The sequence below is a fragment of the Helicoverpa zea genome, chromosome 31, assembly GCF_022581195.2.
Source record: "Helicoverpa zea isolate HzStark_Cry1AcR chromosome 31, ilHelZeax1.1, whole genome shotgun sequence".
Taxonomy (NCBI): Eukaryota; Metazoa; Arthropoda; class Insecta; order Lepidoptera; family Noctuidae; genus Helicoverpa; species Helicoverpa zea.
The window spans coordinates 14146079-14158625 of record NC_061482.1 but is presented as its reverse complement, the minus strand read 5'-3'; positions in this window follow the sequence as shown (position 1 = coordinate 14158625).

Below are 12547 nucleotides of genomic sequence, written 5' to 3'. Positions count from 1 at the left end.
CAATACAGTACGTAGTTCCGCAAAACTCGGAATACTTCGTGCGAAGATTTGAACGGAATTAGCGTCCATTTTAGTATAAGTTGCGTTTAGTTGTAACTCGTAGAGGGCGAAGTAGTCACTGCTGACAATTTTCGCGACCTTTCGGCTGCGGAACTCCAGGTCGCCACATCTGCAGGAGACATTAAGAGCGGAGCCCATGTCACCGCTATCTCCTATGTGCACAGGTAACAACTGCACTTCGCCGCGCAGCAGCGCGCCGGTGAACTCCAGCGCCGTTGTATTCTTCCCGTCCGCACACGTACATTGCACATCTTTAGAGTCTTTAGCGAATGACACTTGGAAGCACGCAGGAATGTACGTAGTTACAGGATAAAACGCGACCGGGAACCAGCGCCCGTACAAGTCCTCAACACTCCCACTATGAACAACAACTAGACATGACAACAAAACGAATATTCTCATGTTGAACATTTCACGAGATCCGTCTTCTCGATAAAACTGATTTGCACAGATGTATTACAAGACTTTATGTAGACTACTATCAAATTATAAAGCTAACCTTTGGCTTTTTGGAGATAAGTCATTTTGCATTGTTATATTGTTACCGTTGCAGTAAAAACCCCGATGATTTTAATTTTCGGCGGTTAGCATTCTGTTTTACGGACAAGCTGATACCTAGAAGTCAAAGGAGACTTATGTTTATGTGGAATTCCTGTTCCTGACGGATAAAATGGATGATACAAAATAATTTTATCTAATTAGGTAGGTAATTAAAATTTCTTAAGGACATCTTGATACAAAAAATGAAACGTGTATAAGTAAAGCGGTCATGGTAACATTTATCACCGTACACGTGCTGTGTCAGAAACTTATATCTCATCGTGCTCCAAATAAATAATTACGAAAATATTCCTTTTTAAAAAAACGCGACCCCGTCGCTGTTGATGCAATCATTTAGGTAATCCCGAACCATTATGATTCATGAGGCAGCTACGACGTCATTTTACTTTGACATTATATCATAATATTTAATTAATATTAATCATTTCAAAACAACTGATAAAAAAACTTAGGCGTTTTATTTCAAAGTAGCTTTTCACCGTGGTTTCACTTGCGGCCCGAGAGAACTACTTCCAGCACCCGGGTCAAAAGCAGCCCATCTTATTGTAATGTGCTATGATATCGAAGACGCCATCTTTCCGACCCTATTATTATTTTTTTATTTTTGTTAGGTAGGTACCTATGTTTTATTTATTATAATCGTTATGGAGATTAAAACTAATAATTCTATTTCGATATTATTGATAGTTTTTTTTCTCTACTTGTAAAAGAGACGAATTAATTAGGGTCATGTCAGTTTACTTAGCTACATCATTAATTACAAACAGATAAATCTTGACTTAATTATGTTAGTCATAATAGCCTTGATTTATAAACGATTGATGAAAACGTCTGTTGCTAAGTGTTTTAGTTTCAAAGCCCAATATACACTTACCCATTAGGTCACATTTTAATTACAAAAATAATGCTATTACACTAGAAAACTAAACTGCTTACCTATAAGTACTTAATTTTACCCTGTCTAACTTGCCGCCCTAACAAATCAACTAAATATCAATTTGTACCTGTCTATCCCCCTAGGTTTCAATCCGTCTCGATAGCATAACAGCCAAAATCGATTCAGCTACTTTATTGGGCAAGCGAACCAAAGGCTCTATAGGTAGGCATTTGAGCACGGTGTAGGTAGTCCATAAATGTATTGGCATAGGATTCAAAATTTTGAAGCTGTAACCTAGACATTAAAAAACTAGAATTTTATATTATTGGACCTTACAGAATCCTTTAAGAACGGTTCAATAATATGCGTGGCTACGGCAATAAAATATATTTAATCAGATCACTATTTTTTTAAGAAAAAGAAGGTATATCTAAACTGTATTTTTGATCAAACAAACCCCCCCCCCTTAATCTGTCTGAAACCGTATCCGAATATCAATTAAGAACTATACTAAAAATAAATCGGAAAAACGATTTTTTTTAATGGTAGACGTGATGGTCAGGACTCGGATCTGATGATGGCAAGCCCGAAAAATCGGGGGCAACTTTCGAAAATTCTAGGCAGGCATCGGATAAAAACTTGAAACTCAGCAGTAAACATCCTAGGACACTTCAAAACAGAAAAGTCTTCGAGCAGACAGACAGACAGACTACAGGAAATTCTTCGACGAGACGGTTTGTACCAATTTCCTCGTGTTTCAGCTATTTTTAACAAACTTCCCAATAACATTTCCCGAATGTTTTGGTTCTGAATTCCGATGTTTGTAGATACCTATATTTTTATGTTTATACGCGCATATCTCCGTTTTACTAACCGTAGTACCTAACTACCATTTTCTAAAGTATATACCTACTTCCCAAATACTCATATTGCAATTAGATCCAGGATAAGATGATCTAAAAATAAAAACTTCGCAAAAAAACGACTTCTAAAAAGTTAAAAGTCGGTGGCGCAGTAAACATAGCTGCATCCACTAAGCGCCGACTTCTAGACCGATGTACCTAAAACTGTATCTTTTTAGTTTTTTTAGAAGACTGTTTTAGATGTAAAAAGTGTTTTATACATATATTGCAGAAACTGCACCGATGTGGGGTTGACCGCCATTGCGGGCTATTTTATCGTCATATATTATCACAAATCTAGTCTCACTATATAGTGATGGGCACAACATAACACTGAGTTCGTTACCGTTCCTCCAAAATGAACCGCCAAATTATTTTAAGATTATTTTCGTTTTAAATTGGCGGAATCATTTAAATTTTTATTTTAGTTATTTAAGTGGAAACCAAAAAAAGGTAATATTCATATAATAAAATTGTTTTATTTATTCTTTGTTACAAAGTTACAATTTCTATGCAATAAAGTAAGTACATTGAATTGAATGTGCGTACAGAATATTAATCAGACTCCGATTCGCTTGAGGAGGTGGTGTCTTCATCATCATCTTCCCCTACATGTATAATTATATTATTATCAATAACAGAATCAATCCTGATATCTCGGTCAAAATGTTCCAAAATCAGGTTTTTAGTCTTCTCAACAACCCTTGCCCAGTCATCTCTTGTGACTTCCCCGCAGGCTTCTTTTAATAGGGTCATCATCTTTTTCGTGCTGAATGGCGGGGAAGTATTGTGGCGGGCGGCGTAACCTTTTATTTGAGCCCAGATTAGCTCGATCGCGTTATATTGGCAATGATACGGTGGAATTCTTAGAACGCGATGACCGTACTCCAGAGCCAGTTCATCGATTTCGTATCGCACATTTGCCGCTTTATTTTCTTTAACTAATTTAATTAGCTCTGCTTTTAGCATCTGCATATTTGCGTCAATGCCTTTTGCTTGTAACCAAGCCACCATTTCTTCTTTTTTATTAGCTTGGGTAGGGGGTTTCTGTATTTGAACCGAGTGATAGGAGGCATTATCCATGAATATTACAGAAGGCTCTGCTAGGCTGGGCAAAAGCACGTTCTGGAACCACTCTTTAAATGTAGTGGCATTCATTTCCTCGTGGTAGTCATTTGTGGTTTTTGATTGAAATGCCAGTAACGCGTTCTCCACAAAGCCGTATTTTGCAGAACCTGCGTGGCATATTATCAGACGGGCCCCCTTACCCATTGGTACTTTTGACGTTGACGCTTGTGTATCATCCGTCCAGGAACGGGAAACCGTGTGATTGGCGTTTAGCCATGTCTCGTCAATGAACACGACATTATCCCAGTTATCAATTTTTTTTGCTTCCCTCAAAAAACTTATCCTTTTTAAAATTACGTCGTATCGTTCTAATAAAATTTTTCTTTTGTCTGTTTTTTTATACGAAAAACCTATATCTTTTAAGATTTTGGTTAAAGCAGTTTTACCCCCCCTAAACAGTCCAGCTTCTCTTAAGGATGCCAAAAGCTTCTTCCTGTTGAGATATTCATTTCTGGAATAGTAACCATATATATGATTTCTGATTGCATCGGCGTCAAAGGTGTCAATATCTGTCACGGGTTTAGTTCTACGTTTCTTCTTCGGAGTACGTAAAATATTATCTTCCATGCCAGTCGAGCCGAACTTTTCTTTATTAATATTTGTTATCGTTCGTTTGCTAACTCCAAGCGCCTGAGAGACGCGTTCTTGTACTTGTTCGACAGGTATCAGGGGTCCGCAATTTTGCCGCTCCCGCTCAAAGTAATCTTGCAGCTTGATGATTAACTCACGGGCTCCACTTTTCAATGTTTGTCCACGTTTAGGCATTATTATGCACCAAAAGTAAAAAGAACGCAATAAAAAACACAATCGAAGTCCTATTTAGCGCCGATGTCAGTTTGAAAAGCAGAAACAGTCTTAAGGAGATGAGTTACGCACATAGATAATACACTATATAGAGATAGATACGCAACTCATCGTTCAAAACAACTTACTAGCGTGAAAGTTAACGGGCCCCCGTCACAAGATGGCGTGGTTACTTCATGTATGGTTAGGGTAGATGGCGCTTTTCAAGAGTTCTCTTAAATATGTTTTTAAATTTGAAAATTGAAATCACTGTTTTAAATTCAATTTACTGTAAATTGAATTTAAAACAGTGATTTCAATTTCCAGTTCCAGTTTCCAGTTTTCAGTTTCCAACTTCTAGTCTAGTCAATAATATTATGGGAGATAATAAAAAAACAAAAGATAAAGAGTACATTTATCGGCTAAGTATATTTTATTTCCTTTTTTTATGTGTATTACAATATTTAAATGCTTGTAACTTAATTTCATCATTTACATCGAAATTTGTTATTTTTCCGTTAATTATTCTATTAACCCCGGTGCACCAACTGTGAATGATTAAATTAATTGACATATTAATTATAAAATCAATTAATTTATTTTTATGAACTATACAAGTAATTATACTAAAATCACAATGGCAATTGATGTAAAATTTCATTTTTTCTTTCAGATATTTTATTTCAGGTGAATCTCGTAAACATGCAACAATCATATAATATATTTCATTTAATAATTTTATAAAATCATCACATGCATTAAATAAGGATTTTTTCGTATAATCTATTTCATAATTAAATGATTCAAAATCAATTTCCTTTCTTAATATATCATTAGTACATGTTCCACATTTTTTGAACACTTTACATTTCGATTTTTTTACAATGTATCCTGCTACATATTTTTTTGATTCGGCATGCAAAATCGAGTCATTCCATTTAATTTGGTTCATTGTATTAATTAAAGAATCAATAGGAAAATCACCACTAACCAATTCAATTTCATTGTTTTGTTTTTCAGCAAGAAGATCTTTGAAAGATTGCAGTGATTTATTTTCATCTTTTTCACAGTTGGCACTTACAGAATGGGGCGAATTTAAATTATTAAGTAACAAAGTTTTGAACGCATTAATAAATTGTAGGCACGAGGGATTAACATTTCGTATCCCATTACTTCTAATGTTACAAAAAAAATTTTCAAGAGGGTCCTGATTGAAATTTCTGGTTAAAAGGCTAGTAACTTTATATTTGATTTTTAAAAACTCCCACATTTCTTTAAACGTTTTAATATTGTGGATCCAATTTTGAAGGGATGGCACTTTTTCATATCTTACTTCTTCTGTACCATCCCGTTTTTTTTTTATAGTTTTAAAAGTCATTGAATCCAATATAGGAACTACCTCTGTCCATAATCTAAAATGAGGAGAATTATTCATTACACACCCCTTGAAAATTTTTGGATCACCTGTATATGAATGTCCATTGAAAGAATCAAATAGTTTGTCCATAATGAGTAGAAAATCAGCAGTTTCTTCGCACTCCGCCGGAAGAAGGTTGTGTTCTGAAACAATATATTAAATAAGTACTAGAATACAGTTCATATCAATCTTTTTTGCTATTGTGGACCGAAATTAAAGAAAAAAGAAAGAAAATACATTTATTCGACCCAGATTAGGGGCACACAATAAAAAAACAAAAATACAAAAATTTAATTAAAAAATTAAACGGTGTGCCTCACGGCTGTGTCGAAAAGGCACAAACTTACAAACTTTAAAGTGGCAGTAACGATTTACTGTGCGTCTTTATCAGTTGGTTCAGTAAATAGTTGTGGGTGTAAATATAATTAGTAAGAAACCAACATTAAACTATATTTTGTAGTTTCATAATGTCTCAAATTTTTATTTCAATATGATAATTTTAATTTATTATTTCATTTCAATTTATAATGTTATTCCAACAATATATCTTATGCATCTTAAATATTGACATAGCCAATTTTAGATAAATTATTAGATATGAATTGTATTTTTATTTTGAATTTTATCGAGAGAAATAGCATCTCAATTGTTTGTTTTTAAATATTTTTGAACTTATAAATGTAGCCAGGACATCTAATATTATTTTAAAGAAAAATAATGAACTTTCTAATTTGTCTGTGGAGAATGAAGATGGTTAAAAACATGTAAATTAAAAATAAAAATCTAATTTAGTAAATTAATAGCAATTTTTTTTAAATATAGAGAAAATAATGAGAACAATAAAAAGCATACTTACTTGCTAAGAATCTCAATGCTGATGATACCCTTTGGCTGAAAACTTGTGCAGCATATTTCACTTTCATTTTTGGAATTTTCTCTTTATTAACATGGTTTTCTGTTAATTTATTAACAAGCCTAATTTCATCATCCCCAACATCTAACTTCAACAGCATCTCCAAATGTTCCCACTTTGCATACTTTGTTTTCCCATCTTGTACAAATTTCAAATGTTTGGCGAGTAAATTATTTCTCATTCCCTTTAAAAGATGTGGAGGATCAAATAATGGGAAGACCTTTTGGTCTTCAAACTCGAAGGCTTGGGTCCTATATTCATTACCCTCTTGTAAATATTTGCGTTTTGTGTCTTCTTGAAGACTTTTTATCACAGAAATATTTGTGGCTGATTGGTCACATATAGTGGCAATAACTATCAATCCAGTATTGGAGATTTCTTTTATTATTGTTTTGATCAGCTTCTTTAAATCGTCCTTTTTCGTGGCACCTTGGCAAAATGAAAAGCATAAAGGTTGTTTCACTTTGCTTTTTATACCCTTGATCATAAAGACCAAGGCATGATCTGCGAGTTTTTTTGTTTGTCTGTGCCCAAAATCTTCAAAACCAGTTATCTGTTTTAGGGCAGGGTTGTAAAAAACACCCGGAGCCAATGATACCTCATCAAACAGTAAATTGACCAACTTTTTTTCTGCCGGCAATTTTGCTACTGTAGCTTTTAAATTTTTAAATATATCAGGATTGAAGCCTGGTTTCAGTTCAAATTTACTCAACATTTTTTGTAGGCTGCGCTTTGATGGCAAGACAAACATTTTTCGCATGAGGTTGTAAGCTTTCTGACTCTGTTTGTAAATGGTCAATGCCATGATTTTTTCGTTAAATGTAAATCGCCTGCCTCGTGGTTTCTTTTTCCATTTCATTTGGAGGGAAGTAAATATTTTTATTGTTGCAGGCATTTTATTTAACTCTTTCAAAAATGATTTTGATGTGGAAATTTTCCTTGCAGAGAGTTTCTTGTTATTTTGTTCCTTATATTTCTTTTTCAGCTTCAATACTTTCTGTTTTAACTTTATTATCTCCTTCTCTTTGGAGGTGACGACTCGTTTTAAATATTGACAAGTCCCTCTTTTCCTAGAACCTGTAATTTAAATTATGTTACACCTCAGATCAAAGAAATAGTGTTACACAAAGTTTTAATAGAATTGTGATAAAAATATGTTACATAATATTGTTCTGTTATTATATTATGACCAGAGATTGGAATAGGTAGGCTTCGAGGAACAGATACAAAAAGTGGAGACTTCCCTACAACAGCAGATACAAGCTTGATAAATATTTTTTATGGGGATTTTATGGGTAAACAAAAATGGATATAAAGAAGATCATTCAGACTCCATACATTTTTGGGCCTTTTCTACCAACGAAAAAAAATGGTATGGATGGTTAGAACTAGCTATTTGGATGAATAATTATTATGACACATAAGTTGTAGGATTATATCAAGTTATTATTATTAATCCATTTAATTCAGGTTTACAAGTTCGGAGATTTGTTATTGTCTTACATTTATTGATTCCTGCAAGTGCGGAAATAATCCTACCTAAAATTATAAACGCGAAAGTTTGTAAGTTTGGATGATGTTTGTTACTCTTTCACGAAAAAACTACTGAACGGCTTTGGATGAAATTTGGTATGTAGATAGCTTATACCCTGGAATTAGACATAGGCTATTTTTTATTCCGGTATACGCGGGTGAAACCGCGGGACGCAGTTAGTATGAAATAATCCTATACTAGTACTAATATTATAAATGTTGTGAGGATGTTTGTTCCTCTTTCCCGCGAAAACTACTAAACGGATTTAGATGAAACTTTACAGTAATATAGCTTATAAAAAATGTAATAACACATAGGCTTCACTACATAGTATAAAACAAAGTCGCTTTCTCTGTCCTTATTTCCCTATGTACGCTTAAATGCCCACTCTCTCTCTCTGCAAGAAGTTTTATGACCCTACAGTGGAAACAAATTGGAATCCTGATGATGGAAAGAAAAACCTAATGTTACAAGTCAAAGGTCAATTGTCAATAAAAATATTTACCTTTAGGGCGTTCAGCTGTCTGTAATGCATTCTGTACATCACTATGATAGTGGGTAGAGCTGGATGGCTCAATGACAGCAAGTTTATCTTGCGAAATGTTTAATAAATTCGACATGTCTGCCTCGACATGTCCCGATGGACCTTCAAGAGTTTGACCAACTGGTAATGTAGATAAATCTGCAAAAGGATGAAATTATTTATAGTTACTGTATAATTATGTAGAATATAGAACAATATTCATTTAATTCTTAGAAGATAGCATGTTGCATCAATTATTTTTGGTATATAATATTCATTTTATTTTCTTCTAATTAGGATTAGATTATTCAGTAGAAAATTTTATTTAATATTTGAGGAACAATTTTGTTATTACAGCGAAGGCAAAGAAATGTGGTTTTGTTTCTATTAAGATTTAAATAACATAAGACATCTAAATAGTAGGTACCTAGAGTTGGTATTGCATTTGGAGTAAGTCGGTGACTGGCTGAACGGTAACACTCTTCAAAATGTCTGTCGCAAAATCGAATTTGGTTATAAATGTAGATGTCGCCTTTCTCTTGTAAAGCTTTATCTAGTACTTTTTTCCACGAGTTAAACTTTTCCAAATGTGGGTATTCAGGTTTAGGAAATCGGTGCAATGGGCCTGAAATCAAGAAGTTTTTATACATGAACAACTCACTCTCATTAAAATACCGTAATAGATATCATCATCATATGTATAAAATTTTAGTAATGTACTGTGATACCATCCTTGAATATTAATCTAACACTAGAAATAATAGCTGAGGTCTAGCAGTACTAGAACAGGAACACCACAGTTGAAGTAAATAAAATCACAGTAGCATAGCATGGGGGTGCCGAGGGGGCCATGGCCCTGGGTGGCGCTACTCTAGGGGCCGGCACCGCCGCCTAGCTGCAGCATCAAGCCAAGTAGAAGCTGATAGCGTTGACAGTAGAGGCAAAGGCATTTTTTGCCGCCTTTACATTGTCAGTTCCTATTTATGCCACCCCATAATACAATTTTCTTGAGAAGAGTCACTATACATTAAAGGTTGTCTGTAAAAGATCGCTTTTAGCGATAAGACCACCCATTGTTACACCCCTTTTAGTTATTAAGTTTTAATACGTACCTGTGTATAGATACCACCACCACCACCATAACAAATACAACAAGATAGATAGATATCTATCTATACTTCTAGCCTACCTCCCAATAACTTCTTGTCTACTAAAAGAAGATCTAACCTATCAGGCAGGCAGGGTACTAAATTTTTCGACTCGCTCTTGAATTTTTACATCTGCTTGTTTTTCGTTTAATTTGACAATAAATGCTTAGTCCACACAAGGCTTTATGTTTTTTGAGCTTTAAAGGAAAATCTAACATATCCTAGTTTGCAAAAAATATTGTTGCATGCTGTATGAATCGACAAAGTTATACATAGATCATTAGTGTATGAATCAACAAAATCCTAGGTAGGATGCTAAAATTTTCACACTGCTGCACTACATATCAAAGAGAGCCAGTAACAATTTCTGAAAGTATTCCTTCCAGCACCCTAGTGAATCCCAAAATCATGGGCTGAGACCGCACCTGGTCATGAGTCGATATCAATAATAATTCTTTCTTGCCAAAACCATCTTTAGAATTTTATTAAATTGTAGTCATTTGAATTTAAATAAGTACCTAAATAAGGGGGCTCGCCCCTAAGACTACCCACTGACCGGCAGCTAAATATACCTGCGCCCCGGGCGGCGGAATCCCATGCTACGCCACTGTAAAATCATAGTTTTAAAACCTGATGAAGTTATTTGGTCAGAGGGTCGTCTAGAGCGGGCTTTGTCTTATACGTAGATTCCGAGTCTTTTGATTGGATATAAAAGTTAATGTGCAGTTTCAATTGTTTGTGTAGGGTCAGGACAGGAGTGTGTGTGGTAGTGCATCTTAGATTTTTGATGACTCAAGGACTATGATGACCACAGATTGCACGGATGACAATAATGGATATTGTGCAGCCTATCAGCAAAAGATAAATTACGTGCATTATAAAGTTAAAAGTTTTGAACTTACCGTCATTGTCACAATCAAAGTAGCACTTATATCTTGACGTTGATGGCATTCCGCCCCTAAGACGATCCACTGGACGCATTTTCTAGTCCTAAATACGGTGCCGGGTCAATGTAAAAGCAGTCGATCGAGGTTCCAAAATACAAAGCCGGGTCAATGAAAATGCAGTAGATCACAGGTCCAAAATACGAAGCCAGGTCAATCACAGAAGCAGTCAGTATCAGAGTCCAGGAACACGCAACAATCGTAATAAAAAAACCAGAAAATAACACTCAGAATAAACCAACACGTTAGAAAACGGAAAACGGTTTAATTTAAAAGTATGGTCGACTGTCAATGTCAATCGTCAGTGTTTCAAGTGGTTTCAAGTAGTGTGATTATTGTGATTAACTAAGACGTCCTCATAGATAAAAAAGAATTAAAAATAAATCATAAAATTATTTAATTACAATATTTGTTAATATTTCTAATCACAAAACTTTTTTTAGATTTGTTATTAAATCGATGAAATATCGGTCTAAGGTGCAGTGACATCTAGTGACTAAAACGAAGTACAAATACCCAAGTTACGGGGCATCCGTCACTAGATGGCGCATTTCTAAAAAAAAACCTCAGAAAATTATTGTACTTCAGTTGCATCCCCATGGTTACGCACGAAGAATTTATGTCGACTAATTTATTTATACGGGCGGCGCCCTATTTATATGTGTACGCCTGCGACAACGAAAATCTGATTTTGAAAATTTAAAATTTTGAATTTGACATTTGAACTTCATTGTATTTTTCTTCATGACTATTGAAGGTTGCGAGTCGAAAAGGTTGTATGCGTTTCATGTCGCTACAAGTCCATTGAACATAAGCCGGATAATCAAATAAAAACCATAGACATAATATAGTAAACAGGACTGCGCACATATTATACTATATACTTACTTATTGGTGTCTATGAGATTAAGCTATGTGAGACAAATCCGAATTTGCTAAGATTATTAAACACAGATTGGTATTGAAGTTTTAACTTACGCAGTTTGTTACCTTAAGATACTAATATAAGCTTTTAATAATTAGCTGAAATTAGCTGTATTAAATTCATAAAAGTTATCTTATAGTCCATTATTTTCAAATTTTAAAAAAGAAAAACAAATCTTTTATTTTATAATATAAGTATAACTGTAAAAGAACTGATTACGATACTTGCCTGTTATTTTTAGCACAGCACTACAAATATAAAGCGCTGACATAACCTTGTAATTGCGCAGTATAGATTTAGAAAAATATTGTTTACCAAGTTATTTGACACTCAGTTTGGACCAAAATTATAACATTCATTGATTATTGATATAATAATGTTGTTTTAAATTTATTTCATCAATTGTTAAAACGGTAAACAATCAGCAAAAAATTTTTATCGTAACTGCAACGCCATTACAAAGTTACGTCGTCAGTTCAATCGCGATGTGTCAGGAACGCATTCTCTGAACGGCCGAACTTTAGAAGATAGATACTTTTAGCATAAGGGACGCCCTGGCAACAGGCGACGGTGAAAATCTGTTGCTAGCTCAATATTAAGCATCTGTGGGCGAACAGAAATATAAACCCTGAAGCCTTTGTCATGATAAACTAACGTTACTATAAGGTTGTAACGTGTTATATCGTAAGTACAAGATGTACTTAGTCTTTAATGCCTACAGAGCTCTTGAAAACCCTTCCTATCCATGTGTGTGAAAGAAAATTACAAGGTTTATAACAAAGAAATTAATGCACGCTTGATTTTCTACAGTAGCGTCCCCTAACGGTAGTTA